General features: G+C 46.7%; 4 non-coding genes and 1 pseudogene across 4 annotated transcripts; all 5 read right to left on the reverse strand.

Annotated features, from left to right (window-relative positions):
- Positions 1-1,283: 1,283 nt before the first annotated feature.
- LOC147104119 (5S ribosomal RNA) lies at positions 1,284-1,402 on the reverse strand (annotated as a pseudogene).
- A 2,425-nt stretch (positions 1,403-3,827) lies between these two features.
- On the reverse strand, positions 3,828-3,946 carry LOC147104120 (5S ribosomal RNA). The gene has a single exon (XR_015072488.1). It is a non-coding gene; the product is annotated as a 5S ribosomal RNA (ribosomal RNA).
- Positions 3,947-7,872: 3,926 nt separating this feature from the next.
- LOC147104121 (5S ribosomal RNA) lies at positions 7,873-7,991 on the reverse strand. Its single transcript, XR_015072867.1, has one exon. It is a non-coding gene; the product is annotated as a 5S ribosomal RNA (ribosomal RNA).
- Positions 7,992-10,422: 2,431 nt separating this feature from the next.
- LOC147104122 (5S ribosomal RNA) lies at positions 10,423-10,541 on the reverse strand. The gene has a single exon (XR_015072489.1). It is a non-coding gene; the product is annotated as a 5S ribosomal RNA (ribosomal RNA).
- A 2,431-nt stretch (positions 10,542-12,972) lies between these two features.
- On the reverse strand, positions 12,973-13,091 carry LOC147104123 (5S ribosomal RNA). Its single transcript, XR_015072490.1, has one exon. It is a non-coding gene; the product is annotated as a 5S ribosomal RNA (ribosomal RNA).
- Positions 13,092-14,098: the final 1,007 nt, after the last annotated feature.

Raw genomic sequence — 14,098 nt, forward strand, 5'->3', positions numbered from 1 at the left:
GGATCAGCGGGACCTTGGAGTGCATGTCCACAGATCCCTGAAGGTAGCAGGACAGGTAGATAAAGTGGTTAAGCAGGCATACGGGATACTTGCCTTTATTAGCCGAGGCGTAGAATATAAGAGCGGGGAGGTTATGCTTCAACTGTATAAAACACTAGTTAGGCCGCAGCTAGAGTGCCGCGTGCAGTTCTGGTCACCACATTACAAGAAGGATGCGATTGCACTAGAGAAGGTGCAGAGGAGATTTCCGAGGATGTTGCCTGGGCTGGGGAATTTTAGTTATGAGGAAAGATTGGATAGGCTGGGGTTGTTTTCTTTGGAACACAGGAGGCTGAGGCGAGACCTAATTGAGGTGTGTAAAATTATGAGGGGCCGAGATAGAGTGGATAGGAAGGACCTATTTCCCTTAGCAGAAGGGTCAATAATAGATTTCAAGTAATTGGTAGGAGGTTTACAGGGAATTTGAGGAGACATTTTTTCACCCAGTGAATGGTGGGGGTCTGGAATGCACTGCCTGAAAGGGTGGTAGAGGCAGAAACCCTCATCACGTTTAAAAAGTACTTGGATATGCACTTGAACTGCCGTAACCTACAAGGCTACGGACCAAGTGCTGTAAAGTGGGATTTGGGTGGATTGCTCTTTGTCGGCTGGCACGGACAAGATGGGCCGAATGGCCTCCTTCTGTGCTGTAAATTTCTATGATTCTGCCTGATCATGTGACATCTGCCCACACGACTTCTACAAATGTTATTACATTGTAGCCAGGATTGTTTAGTTTCCAATTCCGCCCATTTTGAAGCCAGGTCTCCGTTATAGCTACTATTGCATAACCCCATGTGGCAACTTGCGCCTGCAACTCGTCAATCTTATTTGTAACACTCCTCGCATTAACACACATGCATTTCAACAGCATGCTAGTTGGCTTTGCTTTTTTCCTGAATTTAACTGCTGCTCTTTCTACATTCTTCTTTGTTCTGTTGCTGTTTGTCCCTCCGAGTTTTCTATGCACCTTGTCTCTCCTCTCTGCTGCTGTGTCCTGGTGGCCCTCCGCCAGTGTGTGTATTTTGGCTATCTTATTTTCTTCTTCTGCTTATTTCGGCCCTGTGTCTGGAGCCCCTTGCATTTGTGTAGCAGCAGGAGAATGTGCAGCGAAGAAATGGTCAAAGGAAAGCGAGAGAGAGAGAGAGAGAGAGAGAGAGAGCAGCAAAAAGGATGTTGATTGATTAAGAGCAGTGTGTGCGCGTGTGTGTGCAAAACGTTGAGCAGCCTGTGGCGGCAGCAAAAGCCTACTGCACCTGGTGTTCCCAGGCGGTCTCCCATCCAAGTACTAACCAGGCCTGACGCTGCTTAGCTTCCGAGATCAGACGAGATTGGGCGTATTCAGACTAGTATGGCCGTAGGCATATGCTGGCTGGCTTTCTCTTTACTTAAAGCTGTCGCCCATTTTTTTCTCTTCTTCTACACATTCATACAAGTATTCAACACTCAATTTACATTTACAAGTTTTACTCCTCCCGCAACCCCCCCACCCCCCCTCCACCTCTTCTTGCTGCTCTGCCTCCCACACAAACAAACTACAAGCCCAACCCTTCATTGCCTTCTATTCAAATATTACATCAAATAAACATGCTCAAACACCAAGTCTTAAGGGCTGTAGCATCTTTCAAACTGGACAAATACCCAGGCCCGCATCAAATCTATCCCACACTCTTAAGAGAAGTAAGACACCAAATAGCACAGGCTCTCACCATCATTTTACAATCCTCTCTGGCTACAGGTGTGGTGCCCGACCACTGGAGGACTGCTAACGTGCTACCGTTCTTTCAAAAGGGAGAGAGGGATAGACCGCATAATTACAGGCCAGTCAGCCTAACCTCGGTGGTGGGAAAATTATTGGAAAAAGTTCTGAGGGACAGGAGAAATCTTCATTTAGAAAGACACGGATTAATCAGGGACAGTCAGCATGGATTTCTTAACGGAAGGTCGTGTCTGACTAACGCAATTCAATTTTTCGAGGAGGTAACAAGGAGGGTCGATGAGGGTAGTGCCTTTGATGTAGTCTATATGGATTTTAGCAAGGCTTTTGATAAGGTCCCGCATGCCAGATTGGTCACGAAAGTAAAAGCCCATGGGATCCAAGGCAAAGTGGCAAGTTGGATCCAAAATTGGCTCAGAGGCAGGAAACAAAGGGTAATGGTCGAAGGGTGTCTTTGTGACCGGAAGGCTGTTTCCAGTGGGGTTCCGCAGGGCTCACAGAATCACAGAAACCCCACAGTGCAGATAGAGGCCATTTCGGCCCATCGAGCCTGCACCGACTCAGTACTGGGCCCTTTGCTTTTTCTGGTATATATCAATGATTTGGATTTGAATGTAGGAAGTATGATTAAGAAGTTTGCAGATGATACAAAAATTGGCCGTGTGGTTAATAATGAAACAGAATGCTGTAGACTGCAGGAAGATATCAATGGACTCGTCTAGTGGGCAGAACAGTGGCAAATGGAATTCAGTTGGAATACACAATAAATGGTAGGACACTGAGAAATGCAGAGGATCAGCGGGACCTTGGAGTGCATGTCCACAGATCCCTGAAGGTAGCAGGACAGGTAGATAAAGTGGTTAAGCAGGCATACGGGATACTTGCCTTTATTAGCCGAGGCGTAGAATATAAGAGCGGGGAGGTTATGCTTCAACTGTATAAAACACTAGTTAGGCCGCAGCTAGAGTGCCGCGTGCAGTTCTGGTCACCACATTACAAGAAGGATGCGATTGCACTAGAGAAGGTGCAGAGGAGATTTCCGAGGATGTTGCCTGGGCTGGGGAATTTTAGTTATGAGGAAAGATTGGATAGGCTGGGGTTGTTTTCTTTGGAACACAGGAGGCTGAGGCGAGACCTAATTGAGGTGTGTAAAATTATGAGGGGCCGAGATAGAGTGGATAGGAAGGACCTATTTCCCTTAGCAGAAGGGTCAATAATAGATTTCAAGTAATTGGTAGGAGGTTTACAGGGAATTTGAGGAGACATTTTTTCACCCAGTGAATGGTGGGGGTCTGGAATGCACTGCCTGAAAGGGTGGTAGAGGCAGAAACCCTCATCACGTTTAAAAAGTACTTGGATATGCACTTGAACTGCCGTAACCTACAAGGCTACGGACCAAGTGCTGTAAAGTGGGATTTGGGTGGATTGCTCTTTGTCGGCTGGCACGGACAAGATGGGCCGAATGGCCTCCTTCTGTGCTGTAAATTTCTATGATTCTGCCTGATCATGTGACATCTGCCCACACGACTTCTACAAATGTTATTACATTGTAGCCAGGATTGTTTAGTTTCCAATTCCGCCCATTTTGAAGCCAGGTCTCCGTTATAGCTACTATTGCATAACCCCATGTGGCAACTTGCGCCTGCAACTCGTCAATCTTATTTGTAACACTCCTCGCATTAACACACATGCATTTCAACAGCATGCTAGTTGGCTTTGCTTTTTTCCTGAATTTAACTGCTGCTCTTTCTACATTCTTCTTTGTTCTGTTGCTGTTTGTCCCTCCGAGTTTTCTATGCACCTTGTCTCTCCTCTCTGCTGCTGTGTCCTGGTGGCCCTCCGCCAGTGTGTGTATTTTGGCTATCTTATTTTCTTCTTCTGCTTATTTCGGCCCTGTGTCTGGAGCCCCTTGCATTTGTGTAGCAGCAGGAGAATGTGCAGCGAAGAAATGGTCAAAGGAAAGCGAGAGAGAGAGAGAGAGAGAGAGAGCAGCAAAAAGGATGTTGATTGATTAAGAGCAGTGTGTGCGCGTGTGTGTGCAAAACGTTGAGCAGCCTGTGGCGGCAGCAAAAGCCTACTGCACCTGGTGTTCCCAGGCGGTCTCCCATCCAAGTACTAACCAGGCCTGACTCTGCTTAGCTTCCGAGATCAGACGAGATCGGGCGTATTCAGACTAGTATGGCCGTAGGCATATGCTGGCTGGCTTTCTCTTTACTTAAAGCTGTCGCCCATTTTTTTCTCTTCTTCTACACATTCATACAAGTATTCAACACTCAATTTACATTTACAAGTTTTACTCCTCCCGCAACCCCCCCACCCCCCCTCCACCTCTTCTTGCTGCTCTGCCTCCCACACAAACAAACTACAAGCCCAACCCTTCATTGCCTTCTATTCAAATATTACATCAAATAAACATGCTCAAACACCAAGTCTTAAGGGCTGTAGCATCTTTCAAACTGGACAAATACCCAGGCCCGCATCAAATCTATCCCACACTCTTAAGAGAAGTAAGACACCAAATAGCACAGGCTCTCACCATCATTTTACAATCCTCTCTGGCTACAGGTGTGGTGCCCGACCACTGGAGGACTGCTAACGTGCTACCGTTCTTTCAAAAGGGAGAGAGGGATAGACCGCATAATTACAGGCCAGTCAGCCTAACCTCGGTGGTGGGAAAATTATTGGAAAAAGTTCTGAGGGACAGGAGAAATCTTCATTTAGAAAGACACGGATTAATCAGGGACAGTCAGCATGGATTTCTTAACGGAAGGTCGTGTCTGACTAACGCAATTCAATTTTTCGAGGAGGTAACAAGGAGGGTCGATGAGGGTAGTGCCTTTGATGTAGTCTATATGGATTTTAGCAAGGCTTTTGATAAGGTCCCGCATGCCAGATTGGTCACGAAAGTAAAAGCCCATGGGATCCAAGGCAAAGTGGCAAGTTGGATCCAAAATTGGCTCAGAGGCAGGAAACAAAGGGTAATGGTCGAAGGGTGTCTTTGTGACCGGAAGGCTGTTTCCAGTGGGGTTCCGCAGGGCTCACAGAATCACAGAAACCCCACAGTGCAGATAGAGGCCATTTCGGCCCATCGAGCCTGCACCGACTCAGTACTGGGCCCTTTGCTTTTTCTGGTATATATCAATGATTTGGATTTGAATGTAGGAAGTATGATTAAGAAGTTTGCAGATGATACAAAAATTGGCCGTGTGGTTAATAATGAAACAGAATGCTGTAGACTGCAGGAAGATATCAATGGACTCGTCTAGTGGGCAGAACAGTGGCAAATGGAATTCAGTTGGAATACACAATAAATGGTAGGACACTGAGAAATGCAGAGGATCAGCGGGACCTTGGAGTGCATGTCCACAGATCCCTGAAGGTAGCAGGACAGGTAGATAAAGTGGTTAAGCAGGCATACGGGATACTTGCCTTTATTAGCCGAGGCGTAGAATATAAGAGCGGGGAGGTTATGCTTCAACTGTATAAAACACTAGTTAGGCCGCAGCTAGAGTGCCGCGTGCAGTTCTGGTCACCACATTACAAGAAGGATGCGATTGCACTAGAGAAGGTGCAGAGGAGATTTCCGAGGATGTTGCCTGGGCTGGGGAATTTTAGTTATGAGGAAAGATTGGATAGGCTGGGGTTGTTTTCTTTGGAACACAGGAGGCTGAGGCGAGACCTAATTGAGGTGTGTAAAATTATGAGGGGCCGAGATAGAGTGGATAGGAAGGACCTATTTCCCTTAGCAGAAGGGTCAATAATAGATTTCAAGTAATTGGTAGGAGGTTTACAGGGAATTTGAGGAGACATTTTTTCACCCAGTGAATGGTGGGGGTCTGGAATGCACTGCCTGAAAGGGTGGTAGAGGCAGAAACCCTCATCACGTTTAAAAAGTACTTGGATATGCACTTGAACTGCCGTAACCTACAAGGCTACGGACCAAGTGCTGTAAAGTGGGATTTGGGTGGATTGCTCTTTGTCGGCTGGCACGGACAAGATGGGCCGAATGGCCTCCTTCTGTGCTGTAAATTTCTATGATTCTGCCTGATCATGTGACATCTGCCCACACGACTTCTACAAATGTTATTACATTGTAGCCAGGATTGTTTAGTTTCCAATTCCGCCCATTTTGAAGCCAGGTCTCCGTTATAGCTACTATTGCATAACCCCATGTGGCATTCATTAGACTCGGGAACAGTGCCGATGGATTGGAGGGTAGCTAACGTTACCCCACTATTCAAAAAGGGGGGTAGGGAAAAAGCAGGTAATTACAGACCTGTAAGCCTTACATCAGTTGTGGGCAAAATGCTGGAGTCCATCATTAAGGATGAAATAGCGGAGCACTTAGCAAATGGGGACAGGATAGGACAGAGTCAACATGGATTTACAAAGGGTAAATCGTGCTTGACTAATCTATTGGAATTTTTTGAGGGAGTAACTGGTAGAATAGATGGGGGAGAGCCAGTAGATGTGGTGTACCTGGACTTCCAAAAGGCCTTCGATAAGGTCCCACATAAAAGATTAGCATGGAAAATTGAGGCTCATGGGATAAAGGGGAAAGTTTTGGCGTGGATAGGGAACTGGCTGTCAGATAGAAAACAGAGAGTTGGAATAAACGGCTCATTTTCTGAATGACAGGCAGTAACAAGTGGGGTACCACAGGGATCTGTCCTGGGCCCCCAGCTGTTCACAATTTACATTAATGACCTGGATCAGGGAGTCGGATGCAGCATTTCCAAATTTGCAGACGACACTAAACTAGGAGGTGGGGTGGGCTCAGAGGAAGAGACCAGGAAGCTCCAGAGCGATTTGGACAGACTGGGCGATTGGGCGGATAAATGGCAGATGCACTATAATGTGGACAAGTGCGAAGTTATCCACCTTGGGTGCAGGAACGGGAGGGCAAATTATTATTTAAATGGCAATAGATTGGGAGAGGGGGAAGTACAGAGAGACCTGGGTGTTCTTGTACACCAGTCACTGAAGGCGAGCATGCAGGTGCAACAGGCGGTCAAGAAGGCAAACGGTATGCTGGCCTTCATAGCAAAAGGGTTAGAATACAGGAACAGGGATACCTTGCTGCAGCTGTACAGGGCACTGGTGAGACCACACCTCGAGTACTGTGTACAGTTTTGGTCGCCTCATCTGAGGAAGGATGTTCTTGCCATGGAGGGGGTGCAGCGGCGATTCACCAGGCTGATACCAGGAATGGCGGGAATGACCTATGAGGAGAGACTATGTAGTTTAGGGATGTACACACTGGAGTTTAGAAGATTGAGAGGGGACCTCATAGAAGTGTATAAAATTCTGACAGGTCTAGACAGACTGGATGCAGAAGGAATGTTTCCCTTGGCGGGTGAAAACAGAACTAGAGGACATAATTTAAGGATAAGGGCTAAACCATTTAGGACAGAGATGAGGGGGAATTTCTTCACTCAGAGAGTGGTGAACCTGTGGAACTCATTGCCACAGAGGGCAGTGTACGCCAGCTCATTAAATATATTTAAGAGGGAATTAGATATATTTCTACGGGCAAAAGGGGTTAAGGGTTACGGAGAGAAGGCGGGGACGGGATACTGAATTAAAGGATCAGCCATGATCTCATTAAATGGCGGAGCAGGCACGAAGGGCCGAATGGCCTACTCCTGCTCCTATCTTCTATGTATCTATGTAACTTGCGCCTGCAACTCGTCAATCTTATTTGTAACACTCCTCGCATTAACACACATGCATTTCAACAGCATGCTAGTTGGCTTTGCTTTTTTCCTGAATTTAACTGCTGCTCTTTCTACATTCTTCTTTGTTCTGTTGCTGTTTGTCCCTCCGAGTTTTCTATGCACCTTGTCTCTCCTCTCTGCTGCTGTGTCCTGGTGGCCCTCCGCCAGTGTGTGTATTTTGGCTATCTTATTTTCTTCTTCTGCTTATTTCGGCCCTGTGTCTGGAGCCCCTTGCATTTGTGTAGCAGCAGGAGAATGTGCAGCGAAGAAATGGTCAAAGGAAAGCGAGAGAGAGAGAGAGAGAGAGAGAGAGAGAGCAGCAAAAAGGATGTTGATTGATTAAGAGCAGTGTGTGCGCGTGTGTGTGCAAAACGTTGAGCAGCCTGTGGCGGCAGCAAAAGCCTACTGCACCTGGTGTTCCCAGGCGGTCTCCCATCCAAGTACTAACCAGGCCTGACTCTGCTTAGTTTCCGAGATCAGACGAGATCGGGCGTATTCAGACTAGTATGGCCGTAGGCATATGCTGGCTGGCTTTCTCTTTACTTAAAGCTGTCGCCCATTTTTTTCTCTTCTTCTACACATTCATACAAGTATTCAACACTCAATTTACATTTACAAGTTTTACTCCTCCCGCAACCCCCCCACCCCCCCTCCACCTCTTCTTGCTGCTCTGCCTCCCACACAAACAAACTACAAGCCCAACCCTTCATTGCCTTCTATTCAAATATTACATCAAATAAACATGCTCAAACACCAAGTCTTAAGGGCTGTAGCATCTTTCAAACTGGACAAATACCCAGGCCCGCATCAAATCTATCCCACACTCTTAAGAGAAGTAAGACACCAAATAGCACAGGCTCTCACCATCATTTTACAATCCTCTCTGGCTACAGGTGTGGTGCCCGACCACTGGAGGACTGCTAACGTGCTACCGTTCTTTCAAAAGGGAGAGAGGGATAGACCGCATAATTACAGGCCAGTCAGCCTAACCTCGGTGGTGGGAAAATTATTGGAAAAAGTTCTGAGGGACAGGAGAAATCTTCATTTAGAAAGACACGGATTAATCAGGGACAGTCAGCATGGATTTCTTAACGGAAGGTCGTGTCTGACTAACGCAATTCAATTTTTCGAGGAGGTAACAAGGAGGGTCGATGAGGGTAGTGCCTTTGATGTAGTCTATATGGATTTTAGCAAGGCTTTTGATAAGGTCCCGCATGCCAGATTGGTCACGAAAGTAAAAGCCCATGGGATCCAAGGCAAAGTGGCAAGTTGGATCCAAAATTGGCTCAGAGGCAGGAAACAAAGGGTAATGGTCGAAGGGTGTCTTTGTGACCGGAAGGCTGTTTCCAGTGGGGTTCCGCAGGGCTCACAGAATCACAGAAACCCCACAGTGCAGATAGAGGCCATTTCGGCCCATCGAGCCTGCACCGACTCAGTACTGGGCCCTTTGCTTTTTCTGGTATATATCAATGATTTGGATTTGAATGTAGGAAGTATGATTAAGAAGTTTGCAGATGATACAAAAATTGGCCGTGTGGTTAATAATGAAACAGAATGCTGTAGACTGCAGGAAGATATCAATGGACTCGTCTAGTGGGCAGAACAGTGGCAAATGGAATTCAGTTGGAATACACAATAAATGGTAGGACACTGAGAAATGCAGAGGATCAGCGGGACCTTGGAGTGCATGTCCACAGATCCCTGAAGGTAGCAGGACAGGTAGATAAAGTGGTTAAGCAGGCATACGGGATACTTGCCTTTATTAGCCGAGGCGTAGAATATAAGAGCGGGGAGGTTATGCTTCAACTGTATAAAACACTAGTTAGGCCGCAGCTAGAGTGCCGCGTGCAGTTCTGGTCACCACATTACAAGAAGGATGCGATTGCACTAGAGAAGGTGCAGAGGAGATTTCCGAGGATGTTGCCTGGGCTGGGGAATTTTAGTTATGAGGAAAGATTGGATAGGCTGGGGTTGTTTTCTTTGGAACACAGGAGGCTGAGGCGAGACCTAATTGAGGTGTGTAAAATTATGAGAGGCCGAGATAGAGTGGATAGGAAGGACCTATTTCCCTTAGCAGAAGGGTCAATAATAGATTTCAAGTAATTGGTAGGAGGTTTACAGGGAATTTGAGGAGACATTTTTTCACCCAGTGAATGGTGGGGGTCTGGAATGCACTGCCTGAAAGGGTGGTAGAGGCAGAAACCCTCATCACGTTTAAAAAGTACTTGGATATGCACTTGAACTGCCGTAACCTACAAGGCTACGGACCAAGTGCTGTAAAGTGGGATTTGGGTGGATTGCTCTTTGTCGGCTGGCACGGACAAGATGGGCCGAATGGCCTCCTTCTGTGCTGTAAATTTCTATGATTCTGCCTGATCATGTGACATCTGCCCACACGACTTCTACAAATGTTATTACATTGTAGCCAGGATTGTTTAGTTTCCAATTCCGCCCATTTTGAAGCCAGGTCTCCGTTATAGCTACTATTGCATAACCCCATGTGGCAACTTGCGCCTGCAACTCGTCAATCTTATTTGTAACACTCCTCGCATTAACACACATGCATTTCAACAGCATGCTAGTTGGCTTTGCTTTTTTCCTGAATTTAACTGCTGCTCTTTCTACATTCTTCTTTGTTCTGTTGCTGTTTGTCCCTCCGAGTTTTCTATGCACCTTGTCTCTCCTCTCTGCTGCTGTGTCCTGGTGGCCCTCCGCCAGTGTGTGTATTTTGGCTATCTTATTTTCTTCTTCTGCTTATTTCGGCCCTGTGTCTGGAGCCCCTTGCATTTGTGTAGCAGCAGGAGAATGTGCAGCGAAGAAATGGTCAAAGGAAAGCGAGAGAGAGAGAGAGAGAGAGAGAGAGAGAGCAGCAAAAAGGATGTTGATTGATTAAGAGCAGTGTGTGCGCGTGTGTGTGCAAAACGTTGAGCAGCCTGTGGCGGCAGCAAAAGCCTACTGCACCTGGTGTTCCCAGGCGGTCTCCCATCCAAGTACTAACCAGGCCTGACTCTGCTTAGCTTCCGAGATCAGACGAGATCGGGCGTATTCAGACTAGTATGGCCGTAGGCATAAGCTGGCTGGCTTTCTCTTTACTTAAAGCTGTCGCCCATTTTTTTCTCTTCTTCTACACATTCATACAAGTATTCAACACTCAATTTACATTTACAAGTTTTACTCCTCCCGCAACCCCCCCACCCCCCCTCCACCTCTTCTTGCTGCTCTGCCTCCCACACAAACAAACTACAAGCCCAACCCTTCATTGCCTTCTATTCAAATATTACATCAAATAAACATGCTCAAACACCAAGTCTTAAGGGCTGTAGCATCTTTCAAACTGGACAAATACCCAGGCCCGCATCAAATCTATCCCACACTCTTAAGAGAAGTAAGACACCAAATAGCACAGGCTCTCACCATCATTTTACAATCCTCTCTGGCTACAGGTGTGGTGCCCGACCACTGGAGGACTGCTAACGTGCTACCGTTCTTTCAAAAGGGAGAGAGGGATAGACCGCATAATTACAGGCCAGTCAGCCTAACCTCGGTGGTGGGAAAATTATTGGAAAAAGTTCTGAGGGACAGGAGAAATCTTCATTTAGAAAGACACGGATTAATCAGGGACAGTCAGCATGGATTTCTTAACGGAAGGTCGTGTCTGACTAACGCAATTCAATTTTTCGAGGAGGTAACAAGGAGGGTCGATGAGGGTAGTGCCTTTGATGTAGTCTATATGGATTTTAGCAAGGCTTTTGATAAGGTCCCGCATGCCAGATTGGTCACGAAAGTAAAAGCCCATGGGATCCAAGGCAAAGTGGCAAGTTGGATCCAAAATTGGCTCAGAGGCAGGAAACAAAGGGTAATGGTCGAAGGGTGTCTTTGTGACCGGAAGGCTGTTTCCAGTGGGGTTCCGCAGGGCTCACAGAATCACAGAAACCCCACAGTGCAGATAGAGGCCATTTCGGCCCATCGAGCCTGCACCGACTCAGTACTGGGCCCTTTGCTTTTTCTGGTATATATCAATGATTTGGATTTGAATGTAGGAAGTATGATTAAGAAGTTTGCAGATGATACAAAAATTGGCCGTGTGGTTAATAATGAAACAGAATGCTGTAGACTGCAGGAAGATATCAATGGACTCGTCTAGTGGGCAGAACAGTGGCAAATGGAATTCAGTTGGAATACACAATAAATGGTAGGACACTGAGAAATGCAGAGGATCAGCGGGACCTTGGAGTGCATGTCCACAGATCCCTGAAGGTAGCAGGACAGGTAGATAAAGTGGTTAAGCAGGCATACGGGATACTTGCCTTTATTAGCCGAGGCGTAGAATATAAGAGCGGGGAGGTTATGCTTCAACTGTATAAAACACTAGTTAGGCCGCAGCTAGAGTGCCGCGTGCAGTTCTGGTCACCACATTACAAGAAGGATGCGATTGCACTAGAGAAGGTGCAGAGGAGATTTCCGAGGATGTTGCCTGGGCTGGGGAATTTTAGTTATGAGGAAAGATTGGATAGGCTGGGGTTGTTTTCTTTGGAACACAGGAGGCTGAGGCGAGACCTAATTGAGGTGTGTAAAATTATGAGGGGCCGAGATAGAGTGGATAGGAAGGACCTATTTCCCTTAGCAGAAGGGTCAATAATAGATTTCAAGTAATTGGTAGGAGGTTTACAGGGAATTTGAGGAGACATTTTTTCACCCAGTGAATGGTGGGGGTCTGGAATGCACTGCCTGAAAGGGTGGTAGAGGCAGAAACCCTCATCACGTTTAAAAAGTACTTGGATATGCACTTGAACTGCCGTAACCTACAAGGCTACGGACCAAGTGCTGTAAAGTGGGATTTGGGTGGATTGCTCTTTGTCGGCTGGCACGGACAAGATGGGCCGAATGGCCTCCTTCTGTGCTGTAAATTTCTATGATTCTGCCTGATCATGTGACATCTGCCCACACGACTTCTACAAATGTTATTACATTGTAGCCAGGATTGTTTAGTTTCCAATTCCGCCCATTTTGAAGCCAGGTCTCCGTTATAGCTACTATTGCATAACCCCATGTGGCAACTTGCGCCTGCAACTCGTCAATCTTATTTGTAACACTCCTCGCATTAACACACATGCATTTCAACAGCATGCTAGTTGGCTTTGCTTTTTTCCTGAATTTAACTGCTGCTCTTTCTACATTCTTCTTTGTTCTGTTGCTGTTTGTCCCTCCGAGTTTTCTATGCACCTTGTCTCTCCTCTCTGCTGCTGTGTCCTGGTGGCCCTCCGCCAGTGTGTGTATTTTGGCTATCTTATTTTCTTCTTCTGCTTATTTCGGCCCTGTGTCTGGAGCCCCTTGCATTTGTGTAGCAGCAGGAGAATGTGCAGCGAAGAAATGGTCAAAGGAAAGCGAGAGAGAGAGAGAGAGAGAGAGAGAGAGAGCAGCAAAAAGGATGTTGATTGATTAAGAGCAGTGTGTGCGCGTGTGTGTGCAAAACGTTGAGCAGCCTGTGGCGGCAGCAAAAGCCTACTGCACCTGGTGTTCCCAGGCGGTCTCCCATCCAAGTACTAACCAGGCCTGACTCTGCTTAGCTTCCGAGATCAGACGAGATCGGGCGTATTCAGACTAGTATGGCCGTAGGCATATGCTGGCTGGCTTTCTCTTTACTTAAAGCTGTCGCCCATTTTTTTCTCTTCTTCTACACATTCATACAAGTATTCAACACTCAATTTACATTTACAAGTTTTACTCCTCCCGCAACCCCCCCACCCCCCCTCCACCTCTTCTTGCTGCTCTGCCTCCCACACAAACAAACTACAAGCCCAACCCTTCATTGCCTTCTATTCAAATATTACATCAAATAAACATGCTCAAACACCAAGTCTTAAGGGCTGTAGCATCTTTCAAACTGGACAAATACCCAGGCCCGCATCAAATCTATCCCACACTCTTAAGAGAAGTAAGACACCAAATAGCACAGGCTCTCACCATCATTTTACAATCCTCTCTGGCTACAGGTGTGGTGCCCGACCACTGGAGGACTGCTAACGTGCTACCGTTCTTTCAAAAGGGAGAGAGGGATAGACCGCATAATTACAGGCCAGTCAGCCTAACCTCGGTGGTGGGAAAATTATTGGAAAAAGTTCTGAGGGACAGGAGAAATCTTCATTTAGAAAGACACGGATTAATCAGGGACAGTCAGCATGGATTTCTTAACGGAAGGTCGTGTCTGACTAACGCAATTCAATTTTTCGAGGAGGTAACAAGGAGGGTCGATGAGGGTAGTGCCTTTGATGTAGTCTATATGGATTTTAGCAAGGCTTTTGATAAGGTCCCGCATGCCAGATTGGTCACGAAAGTAAAAGCCCATGGGATCCAAGGCAAAGTGGCAAGTTGGATCCAAAATTGGCTCAGAGGCAGGAAACAAAGGGTAATGGTCGAAGGGTGTCTTTGTGACCGGAAGGCTGTTTCCAGTGGGGTTCCGCAGGGCTCACAGAATCACAGAAACCCCACAGTGCAGATAGAGGCCATTTCGGCCCATCGAGCCTGCACCGACTCAGTACTGGGCCCTTTGCTTTTTCTGGTATATATCAATGATTTGGATTTGAATGTAGGAAGTATGATTAAGAAGTTTGCAGATGATACAAAA

This window comes from Somniosus microcephalus, chromosome 19 (genome assembly GCF_052327205.1).
Source record: "Somniosus microcephalus isolate GS21.2 chromosome 19, FLI_Smic_1.0, whole genome shotgun sequence".
NCBI classification, from domain to species: Eukaryota; Metazoa; Chordata; class Chondrichthyes; order Squaliformes; family Somniosidae; genus Somniosus; species Somniosus microcephalus.